A 12,748-nucleotide genomic window follows, 5' to 3' on the forward strand; every position below is an offset into this window, starting at 1 on the left:
GGGTTCACATTACAAGAACATAGCTGCCGCTTTCTCATCACCCAAACTCATAGCTCACTCTTGTCCTTTATTTCATCCCATTAACACTACTAAAACATTCATTGGCAGAACCTCCTGCGGCTACAGCACTGGCTTCAACCTGCAGGGCTACTCCTGTTAGAGGACATATATCCCATATAAAAGTGTCTGCCTGATAGATTCTTCTCTGGCTTTTCTGGTTTAGTCAGAGCAGGTCAGGACAAGCTGGCTCTCTTTGAGGTTTTCCTTTTGAAAATCCTCAGCAGAGATGCATTAAAGAAAGAAAAAAAAAAAAAAAAAAAAAAAAAAAAAAAAACATGATTATTTTCTATCTTAATTCACAATAGCACAGCATTTAAATATGTAAAGTTTAAAAAAAAAAAAAACAAACAAAAAGCACCAGTATATATATATATATATATATATATATATATATATATATATATAAAAAAGAGTAAGCAAAAGCAAGGCCAAAGGTTGCAATGGGCTAAGCTGCTTAGTGGTTGCCCTGTGCCATAAGATCTGCAGCCAACTTTAAACCTATTAAATTAAAAGGTTAGCAGCAGCAGCACATTCCAATTGGGGTAGGCATAATAAACAGAGCATTGTATTTAGTATAACATAAGCACAGTCACTCTGTACAGAAAATACATTCAAAATGAAACATACTGAAAGCAGCAAGTAACCTGCATTAAGTGTTATTCAGGCTCTTTTGGAGGCGGTGCGGTGCAAGGAGGGGTGACAAGAGCACCGCTGAGCAGGTGCCAACACTTGGCTGTTCTGGATTCATAATGGGGTAAGGGGGAGGGTTGGGTCAAAGTGCTGTTACAGAAAAGTCACTAAACAAGTGCGTGAAGTTTGATGGGTCTAGCTTGAACAGCACGCATCTATGGTGTGAATTTGAACATCCCAGGTGAGGTCGTTCGAGTCATGTTCACAGGATTTTCAGAAAGCTTTAGCCCTGACCTTTAGCTTGAGGTCAAGGTCGCAGAGATTCAAACTTGTCTGAGTTTTTTTTTTTAGTAGATGCACACGCTCGAGTTATGGCCAGCATTAAAAGATTTTGTGGAACAAACATTTCTTCAAAATAACCGAGCTAAAAATGTTGGAAAACATTTGTGATAATCTAGAGCCTTCCCTCTGTCCAGCTGATTTAAACAAAACAAAACAAAACGAAAAAACAGTGCAATGTTAGGCTTGCTTTGATTTCTACCAAGATCTACCAAGATCTGCATTTTAGCAAATAAATCTTCCACTAAATAGTGCAAAACAAGTTGAAAGATGCTAAAACATCTTAGTAAAGCTAACAATGCCCCAATGATATTTCTGAAACAAATGCCTCCCGCAGCACTGAAAATATATACCGATGAGCAATTTTGAGGCTTGATCAAGGTTAACGTATGTAGCAGTAAATGATTTTAAATGAAACAGACATCCCCCCCCCAACAGAGAGTCATCCACAGCATCTCATTCTTAATATGATGACTCAGTGTTGTTGGGTGGTTTTCATATTTACCACTAATGGCTACTCATATGCTGTTATCACTCATTTTGCAATGACCCATACATTTCATACTCACCTTGTACGCTTTGTAACCTCACTGCAGTGCACTACAACTCTCTGCATCCCACCCCCAATTTCCTTCCAACCTGCTACCTGTGTATGTATTCCCTCCTTTCAAACACCAGAAATGGGATGCTGCAGAGTCCATAACACTGCATTGGAAGTGTGGCCACAAGTGTGTGATACAGCACAACAGGGCATAACACACTATGTATGTCAGAAGGAAAGATAGAGTACAATCCTTTTTTTCTGTTCCACAGAGGCACTATACATCAGATACCAAATTAATAATGCTGTCAACATGCCTGTTCTGCTCCTAAAATTGGAATGCTGTCTTCTATATATAAATCTTCATCCTAGGTTACCACATCACAGGGTCTCTCTGGCCATTATGAAAGCTAGTAACTAGACCATTTATCTGCAACACAGACAGGGGATTAGCTAAATGCCATGCCAAGAGATGTCACTTTTAAATCACGCTGACCTTCTGTTCTTTGCAGGCTTTCAATGAAACCATAACATCTTTGAAAAAGAGCTACAAAAATATCACGTTGAACTTTACACATATTAAATTATCTTATAAGAAAGGTTTAGATGTTGAGGGCAGATAATGGAAGTGATAGAGGCCAAGAGCCATACTGCTAAACAGTGTTTCGTTTGTACTAGGTTAAAGGGACTTTATTATGCACATTTTCAATTAGCAGCTCAGCATGATTCACAGTTCAAAATAATCCTTAATCATTTCATAATGGGCCTTGGTGCTGCCCTTCAAATCATGCTCTGTCTCAAACATGTCATTTTAGCTCCTCTTTAAGCCCACCCTCCCTTTAGGCCGGCTTTCTTCTAATAGGCTACCCCTCTTAAACAAAAGGTGGGCGGGACTTCTGTGCCTGTATCCAGATCTGTGTTATGCAGACTAGTTATCTTTCACAGCCGTTTTGTTATTGGTAATTGGAGCCCCCCCCCCCAAAAAAGAGGAATAAAAATGGAGAAGTGTTGGCATGCCTGGACGCCAAGAGAGTAACAAATAACATACACTGCGACTTTAGGTTTCATTTATAAAAATCATATCAGGGACAGTAATTTCCAAAAACAACATCATACAGGATACAAGTAGCCAACCTCATTACCTTAAGCTATTATTAGGACCCAAACTTATACAATTAATTTTTAATGGTCATGTTCTACTACTGTGGGAGATGTACTATATTTAGCTGGACAGAGATGAGTACTGGTTCACAACTTGCTAATGTTCACTGTGACAATAAAGACGTATCTCATCCGGATCACTCACATTTACTTAATTTAAGTTTTAAATGCCTCCATGAATTGATCAATTTTAAAAAATAAATAAAAGTTTAAAGCGAGGCTGGTTTGGCAGAACAGTTTCAAAAAGGGTGGTTGCTAAACCAGCTTGGCTAACGTGCTCATGTTAGTCATTGCTGGGTTATATTTTGAAGCTGGCACACTTACTGAGGCTGAGGTTACTTTTATGGCTTTTGAAATTATTGACAGCTCCGCTGTAAAGCAGCTCAAAGCTGTCAAAGGTGCTGTCCTCTGTCCTGCACAAGCCCATACGTCTCTGCAGTCGACCAGTCCCTGGGACGCTGCTGCAGAGGCGGGATGGCAGAGTGGCTGCTTTGGGTCGGTCTTGAAGTCCAGCCATGGTTGCAGGTTCCTTTAGTCCAGCCCTGGGAGTTTAACCCCGCTTGTGACCTCAAAACTCCTCCAAGGCCCATCAAAGTTTGGCTACATGTCCCATCCAGAGACAAGGCAGAGAGCAGGGGTTTCCCCAAACTAAGCTATCACAAGCAGCAGACTGTCGTGACAGGCCTCCACACAGCGTGATGATCAGTGATCAGAGCTGGTCTGCGTGTGTCAGGCTATGGGTGACAAGAGAAGGGGGGCAGTGGAGGTAGAGAGAGGTGGAGCTTTGCTCAGCGGCCAGCAGACTAAGAGGGCCTGGAATCTGAGATTTCTGAGCAGACTTGAGCTGTCAGACACACACAAACACACACACAAAAAAAAAATGCACGTTCATCTGTCAGTGCAGGTTTACATGACACATATGAATGAGGATGTGTTCTGTTTGTGTTTTTGGTTTGGACAGGTGTGTGAAGAAGCATGTGTGGGGATATGCGAGCGTGCAGGAGGACTGTACAGACTGGATATGAATCGCTAACTGTTTTTCATTTAAGCAGATAAAGTTTTTTAAGTCCTCAAAGGAAAAGTACTGTGTGAGTTTTTCAATCCAGGCCAGAGACAATAGCTCCTTTCATGAAAGGAAGGTGGGGGCATGGAGGGGTTCAGAGAATAAGAGACACAGAGCAGGAGAGGGGGGAGAGAAAATCAGCTGCTTCACACTGGCCTCTCACTGTTTTCATTCACCACCGTATTTGCCACAGCACTCTTTCATTTGAACATAAAGAAAGGCCGATTTTTGTGGCCTCTGGCCGATCTGCAGATGTTAACAGGCTATTCAAGCCTCTGACTAAGGAAAACGAGAAGGGGAAACCACGGCACACTAAACCAAAATGAAACTAGCAAAAGAAAGATTAGATCTATTCCCCATCTGTGTGAGAGAGACATAACATCACATTATCAAATATGTACAGGTTTAAAACACTTTGCTTTTAAAATTTATTTTCATTACATAGTGTGTAAGCTGTAGCAGGACTGAAGTACCCCCCCCCCCCCCCCCCCCCCCCCCTCTCTCTCCTTGGCTGTCTTCCACTCTGGCCTTGATATCTCTGGACAACCAAGATTGCACTTGCTTGGCGTCCTCACTTTAACCCCCTCTACAACACAGATCAACTTCATGACTAAATCTCAACACTTCAGTTCTTCGCGCTACATCAAAACAACCCCACTCTCTTTCTTGCCTCATGCCGTCTTCACCGACCTCTTGTTTACGTGATGCTCAGCCAAACTCCTTGACAGGCAGCGTGTGTGGGAGTTAAAGAGTGTCTGTATTCTTTCGAAGTAGATGCGTGTGCTACGGACCGTTTGCATGAGACTCATGTTTTTCCTTATGTAAATATGAGTGCGCAGTAAATAATCTAGATAAGCAATGTTCAATAATCCAATTCTGTGTCGGCAGGGAGGATACCATCTCCTGTTTAGGGAACACAAATCACATCACAGACTTCATTACATCAGATATCTGGTCAAGATTATGGTCTTCCTGTCAGCAGTGGAAACCAAGTGCTTTCGGGACATCCGTAAGCAGAACAATTCCCGAAGGTCTTGAGAAATTATATGCAATTGCCTCGGAGGATTGTGCAGAACCTTATTTTCTCTGTGCTAGTCGTTTAGCTACTGCACAGTTCAAATGTATCACTCAAAAGCACTGTAATAGGACACACACAGTACTCTGTGGTGACCATGCTGCTTTGACAAAGCAGTGAATCTGCTCAGTAGTGAACTTTCTACCCACATGGCCAACTGCTGCATTCTCACATGCTTGCATACAGCTATCAAATGATGACTAAACAAATTCTATCTAACCTGACAATGAGGGTACAACCCAGCTCAAATCTAACAACTGCAGGATAATGTCAAGTGTTATCTGTTCCAAACTCTGACACCAAGATTACAATTCAAAAGTCCATTCAACATGACGCTCCTCTACACAAAACTCCCAAATCTATAAACTTCTGCTTCTGCAATGTTAAGATCCCCTCTGTGCCAGTGGCTTTATTTCCTGTAAAGAGCTCATGTACAGTATGACGGAACCGACAGCCTGCTTAACAGGCCCTGTGAAAAATGTCTTCATTATCATGTAGCGTGTACTGAAGCCGCCTATTAGCAGGAGAATAAATCCTTGTCATGCAGTAGGTACTGTAGCTGCTTATTTAGCAAGAGAATGAATCATTGTCACAGCACAAGAAATGAGTGATGAAGCAAAGTCCTGCAGGATACTCAATCACTTGTATAATTATCCCAAAGAAGACTAAACTAAGACTTTTTAATAACTTCCATTTTTCTCTGTACAACAACTCTCTGCAACTGGAATTATTGAAATCCATTCCCTATATAATTTTCTTCACAATTAATACCTTAATAAGCTTGAAACAGATCTTATGACACAAACCCAGCCTCGGGGTTTGAGTCAAGCTAGTGTACTCCTCCTGCTGGTCCCACGCCCAGATAAATGGGAGGGTTGCATCAGGAAGGGCATCCGGTGTAAAATCTGTTCCAAATCAAACACGTGGATCCATCCACTGTGGTGACCCCTTGGGAAATAAGGGAGCAGCCAAAAGTTTGAGCAACACAGCCAACTCGTAACTTTTTTCCCTGCACTTCACACAAAACAACAACATGTGAACTGTAGTGTAAAGACGTGCTTCCAGCCCTTTAACATTTTTCCACCTCTGCTTATATTCATATCTGTCCAATATATGGCTACATCCTTGCCTTTCTTACTTGTTAAATGTCTGTCAGTAGCAACACTTCCTGTTATGCAGCTGGGATGTGCTTGTTATTCCAGTCGGTTTCCCCAGTATCTGTGGTTTTAGTGCTGAGAAAGGCCAACACTTACAGTTTAAATTCATCTCTGATTCCATTAGTGTTCATTTGTTCTGCTAGTGTGTGTTTGTGTGTTCCTCTGCCCAGTTAGAAGTAGGGCAGCAGCTAGGACACCGTATTGATCAACCAGTCACTGTAGAGCTCAAAGCATGGCCTGTTCCCCTGCGGTGACCTTCAATATGCGACCTCACAGGGGGTAACTACACACACACACACACACACACACACACACACACACACACACACACACACACACACACACACACACACACACTCCTTTACAACTGTATGGAACTAGCAGTGGTAAAACCAATACATCCCAATTAAGGGAAGGCCTGTCTATGACACAGTGCAATGTGAGAATATAGCTGTACACACTTTAGCCAACCAGTACAAGGGTCAATGTTATAAGATATCCAGCTCATTAATGTAATTATTGATTTGGCTCACAGATGATATTGCTACAAAAGGGGTTTAATTTGCCAATTCTTCTATTAGCTTCAAGTACAAATGAGGCCTTTTGTGATGCAAACCCTGTTAGGAAAAAAAAAAAAAGAAAGAAAGAACACTAGAAACATCAACAAGCCAAGAATAAAAAGCAGGGAAAGAGAAAAGCAGAAAGAAGGAACAAGTGCAAAGAAAGGCCAGTACGAGTGAAAGAACACGAATAATAGCGAGAGAGAACCAAGGGGAAAGCGAGAAAGGAAGCAGTGACAGCTTAGCAAATTAAGCCGGCTCACATAATGACATGAGGTGATTTCCACTGGCACCATCCTCTACCATTTATCACCTGTAGGAGGGTCAGTACAACTCAGTTCTTTTACCAACAGCACAGATTCTAACTGATATATCCCACTGCTTCCACATCCGTTCCTATGATAATCAACAACTATCACAGTGTTATGACTCAAACTGTTCTTTTTGTGCTTATTGTTAATCTTTGTGTCTGCAGACAGAAATGCACACATGCATATTTTCCTGCAGTGGTCACTCCAGAGATTAAGATACAATGTGGCTGAATGTCAAAATACTTGCACAACATAATTTTACTGTACTTGGTAAGAGTGTGTAAATAATTAAAAGGAAAAAAAGTGCTGCTATGTGACAGATTCTCCTAGCTCATAGCTGTGAGCCAACAAAACACCCCCCCCCCCCCCCCACACACACACACACAAAAAAATACCCAATGTGGTGCATCACCCTCCACCCCCAATGTGATTTGGCATTGTCTTGCTTATGTAAGCAAGCCATTCCTTTGGCCTCCTGCTTAAAAACCTTTCACAGATGTCACCACTGCCATGAGTGCTGATGCACACCCATACTATCAACTACGCAGTCTTTCAAACTGTGCAGGTGAAATCATCCATGCTTCCAAAACAAATTTCAATTTTTCTTAGTATGATAACTTTTACAGTATTTTCATGCCCACGTCCAGTCTCTTTTAAAAAGGTGCTGCTGGCACCAAATTCAGCCGTTTTCCTAATTACGTTGTGAATTACATCACAAAAAACACAGCACCTAATAACCACTTAACCCTAAGGCTTCATCCACACAGGCCTGGAGACTAGTTAAGAGTCCGCTAGGAAAAATGTGTATTTGCTGACCAGTTTAGCACCCACCCACAACCAATCGTGGAATGCTCATTTTTACCCTCGCGGTCAGCAATTACCAACTGGTCTCTAGGCCTTTTTTCCCCGACTGCTGCTCAACTGATATGATATTTACCCAGATTTTCACTTTTCAATCATTAGACTGTTGTATATGCAGACACAAATATGCAGGGAGCAGCAGTATTAACATGTCCTCCACTGTTATTCAGTACTGGTACAAGGAGGATGTGATGATGGGTCAAAGCAGCAAAAAACACTGATGGACACCCCCTCCGCCAATGCTAGCACAGTACTGAGAGCTTCAAAGCACAAACATTCAGTCACTATAGAAACCCGGTTTAACAGCAAACAGAAACACCTCTTCCTCCTGCCTACAAAGCTAATTGGAGACAGCGAATTATGAGCGAGCTGCAAATTTTACTACTTCTGTATCCTCTCTCATTTACACAAACACGCATCAGACAACAGCATTCATTAAATGATGAAAACATAAAAGAGTGCTGTCCCTTAAGACACATCAGAGGGACTTAGATGAGATGAAGGGAATAAATTGGGATCTATCTGAAGCCATAAAGCGAGGAAAACTGAAAAAAGCCCACTGTTATCAGAGCAGAAGGCCATACTGACGCTGTGCTGTTTGTGTGTATGTGCATGTTTGCCTTTTTCTACATGGTCTCATGTCCGCAAGCATCATTACAAATTAACCAACTTGGTGTCCTTGGAATAGCATGGGCCAATCACAATAAATGCCAACGGAAAAGGTAAGGGCCATTCTATACATGCACACAGCATCTGGAATGGAAACTTGTGCCACCTGTGAAGGAAGGAGACGATATACTAAAACGGTGTGTTTGTTTTAGTATACAGCGTGGGCCCCCCGTTTTATTTTTGGCAGGCAAGAGAAAGATATCACAGAGAGAGGGAGAGAGAGGAATAACACCCACACTCTGAATGCTAAAGAGACTCAAGGAGAGCAAATAATTTCTTGGGTTAAATGCAGATCCAACGTCAGCACAAAACCAACACACACTTCAAGGTCTGAAATGATGTCTGAGTCTCAGTTTCTTATCTTTCATTTTCCAATAGTGCATTACTAGCCGCTCCCTCTGGAACTGCAGTTTTATAAACGTCCAAAGCAAGAACATATTTTTTCCACAGTCAAAGAAACTACACTGAATTTAAAATAGAAATGGAAGCTGAAATTAGCTAAAAAGATAACATCTTATCTATACGTAGATGTTTAGATGATTGTCTCATCTACAGTAACTTGATGTGCTGGCTATGAGCAAATGGTGACCTTTCAAGAACAAAACCACAAGTGACAACTGAGTTTTAAAGCCACATTTTTCCACATTTGCTTTATTCTATTTTGTTTATCGTGGGCATTTTTTTTTTCTACAAACCCACTGAACCTCTCTAAATAACAGCTTTTATACTCTGCCAGTTCACTTTTCACATGCTGGATAAAATCTGTCCATTTGCTATAACCTGTGTCCACACTGGTAGGTGACGACACCAGGCTGTTGTGACTCGATGGATGGGTAGAAAGTGACAGTAATGAGCCTAAAGTTAAAAATGTTTTTGAATTGACAAAACATGGCACTCCCATTGCAAACAACTGAAAATATAACATCGGCCTCGGTCTGACGGTGATTACGCTTTTAAGTAACTTCATTTTTATTCATAAACAGTGACCAGCACATGGCACATTGGCCATTGCCTCCAGAAGCATGAGCCAACAGCACAACTGGGTTACAGATGATGCAAACTGAATAAATGAAACTGCTGCCTCATAAAAAGTAATCAAATGGTATAACATGGGTTTACTTTCATGGATTTTCTGCATTTTTGACAGCTAATCAGTTACTATAAATTATATGGACAAAAGTATTGAGCTACACTTTTTAATCTTTAAACATCAGGAGTCCAAGCACCTTGTCATGCAGTCTGCCTTTACAAGCATTTATCAGAGAAAGAGCTCGCCGAATATGAATGTGGTTCTGTGACAGGATGCCACCATTGCAACAAGTCATTGCATTACATTTCTGCAAGTGGTATTATTGCAGTTACTGAAGTGCAGAGTTCCAAACCTCCTCTGGCATTAGCATCAGCACAAAAACTGTGCATCAGGAGCTTCACAGCATTGGTTTCCATGGCCGACCAGCTCCTTGAGCTGTCTAAGTGCCCTAGTAGTTTTTACCCATATAATGCATATATGACTGTGACTAATAGAATAAGAAGCAGCAGCCATGCGAGATGGACTGGAGGCACAGCAATGGATGTGCCTGCAGTATTTAACTGCACTCACTGTAAATAATAATGGCATCATCAAATCAGCCAGAAGTGAAATATGAAGAATGCTCCAAGCTGGACTTTGTATTTCAGTGACCAAAATATGGCTCTTCACAGTACACCATGGTGTCTTTCTATAGAAACTATGCTCCAGAAAAAAGCCATTACACACACATAAAAAAACTATAATGTCCCACTACAAGGAGTCTTTTGTTTCACCCTACTAATCTTATTAGTCTTAACTAATGACAAAGTGTATCTCAATGTTCATCTGTGCTTAACACGCACTGAGAAAATCATGAATAACCACTTGTGTAGCAGGCTATATTGTGCAAGGCAACACATAAAGTCAGCAGTCTATTGTTTATCATACGACAACAGCATAGGAAGGCATAGGAGAGTGCAAAGGAGTAGTAGAAATAGAATGCACAATAACAAGAGCACAGTGCAGGGAGAGCAGGACTCCATTAGGGTGCTAATGGACTGTCATGCTTCAATGTTCCCAGAAGTACGATTACACCAGCCAAAGATGGAGTGAGAGATTGAGAGGTGTGAGAGAAATGAATAACCTGAGACCGAAAAAGGAATTGAAGATGAACCGAAAGCAACATGTATGAAGGTTTGTCAGGTGGCTCCCATATTAGCTGCAGCACCAGGTCTGCTCTGAGCTGTTACAGCTTTGGAATTACATAGGAATATCATAGTGCTATATCTAATAGAGAGAAAGCAGAAAAGGGAAAGGAAAATCAAAAGCATGATGAGAGGAAGAGGATACATTGAAAAAACTAAATAAATAAAAAACAGAACTGAGGCTCATCTAGAAATTGGAGAGCAGGGAATGGTGGGCAGAATCTGAAAGAGCAGCTCAGCTTTAGAAGATTTTTTTTTTTGAAGGATAGAAATTTTAAAAAATAGGCAGCAGGGAAAGGAAGTAAGAAATATTCATGAAAAAAAAAAAAGAAAAAAATCTAGCTAGCATCCTGACAGTATGACAATGAGTAAACCCTTTTAGCTCAGGCACAGCATTATGACAGAGGGCATAGCCTGAGGTATAATCTCACTCTCTCTCACACACACACACACACACACACACACACACACACACACACACACACACACACAAAGAGGAAACGGAAGGACTGTAGACCTGGCACGCCAGCCAGGTTAGACAAGGCTGTAACAGAAAAAAAATAAAATGTTCAGTTTCCTTTTTCCGCCCCCGAGTTAACCTGCTTTGCCACTTTTTCTCCAGCCTCTTCATAAATCACCCACTTTATAGGTATACAAAGAAATCTGCCACATTCCCAGCCTCACCTTACCTCTGCTATCAGTAGTACATTCCTTTTATCAGTAAGGACAACTGCAAAGACCTGCTGCTGCTGCGTAACCCCTGAGCCGAGTTTTGCTAGTGGATGCTGCACCCCAGGCAATAGTCATAATTCTGGCTTTGTCGTCATACAGACTCAGTTGTCTTAATCAGAGTACCTTCTTGACCTTCATAAGCAGATGGAGTTTGTTAAGATGACAAATTTGGACATGTTGTCAGTACTAGAGGCAGACATACAGTTGGGTGCAAAAGTTTGAAGGGCTGCAGCCCCAGCACAGGAAACACTGCCCAGACAAAGGAAAGACTGTCCACTTTGAATGCAAATGTTACGCAATCAGCCAGGAAACTGAAACTAAAATGAGGTTTGTCTTTACAAAAGCTGCAGATTAATGGATCCTTTTGCTTTTTTTAGGGGAATATACGGTGGAATAAATCTTACAGACTTGGGTTCAAGTTGCTACAATTATTACTCTTATTACTCCCCCTAGCATTTTATTGCACATATTGAGAAATGTATGTGGCATAACCTTTTGACTCTTTGTCCTGCCTTTAGGCTGATAAGATAATGGAGTACTACACCTGAGTCAACCAAGGAGAACTTCAATAAAGCAGTAGCTTATTCGACTCACGAGCCATCACAATTCACAGTTTATCACCTGTTAAACGACAAATGTTACCTTCACCTTGAGTGTAATTTCAGTGAAGACCCATTAAGTGTTCACTGTGTGCAAGCTTGATTACATTTTGACCAAAACCATAGGAGGTGTAGCAATTCTTGTGAATTGTGAACAGACAGATGGATGAATGGATAACGAATGCTTCGCCATGACATAAGTTCATCAGTCCTTTGGCCTGTGTGTATCCCGATGGCTACAGATGTGAATATGAGCTTGAATGGTGACGGGAATAAATTCTAGTCTCCCCAACACCCTGAACTGAATAAGCAGTGAAGAAAATGGATAGAAGGATGGATTAAAATCATTTTGAACACTCTAAACACATCTAGCTAGGTCCAATAAATGAATCGATAAAATGTTTTCTAAGATTATGGGGGCTTCACTAGCACTTCATAATGCCTCCTCACAGGCTGCTTCTCTGGTGGAGCATGGAGAATTGTTAAACACAAGTGCAGCAGCTGCTTGCTTCCATTATGCTTCCAGGGTAATTTCAGGGTTGCTAACATACAACTACCAAAACAAGATGCTACTGCCATTGTTATTGTCTATTCTAAATGTCAGATTACGTAGTCACCCTAGTTTGCTGAACGCCGTGTGCTTATTCATTTCCTCTTCATCATTTCAAATCAACTTGCTTCAGAGAAACTGGAGAAACCTTGCTTTACAGAGGGCTGAGCTGACCTAATGATAGGACATGACAGAACGCCTGAATCTGAGCACTTCATCGCTTTCA

General features: G+C 41.3%; 1 protein-coding gene across 1 annotated transcript in view; it reads right to left on the reverse strand.

Moving 5' to 3' along the window:
• gramd4a (GRAM domain containing 4a) overlaps positions 1–12,748 on the reverse strand; it is a 47,431-nt gene that overhangs the window by 17,512 nt on the left and 17,171 nt on the right.

Source organism: Archocentrus centrarchus, chromosome 23 (assembly GCF_007364275.1).
Source record: "Archocentrus centrarchus isolate MPI-CPG fArcCen1 chromosome 23, fArcCen1, whole genome shotgun sequence".
Classification (NCBI taxonomy): Eukaryota; Metazoa; Chordata; class Actinopteri; order Cichliformes; family Cichlidae; genus Archocentrus; species Archocentrus centrarchus.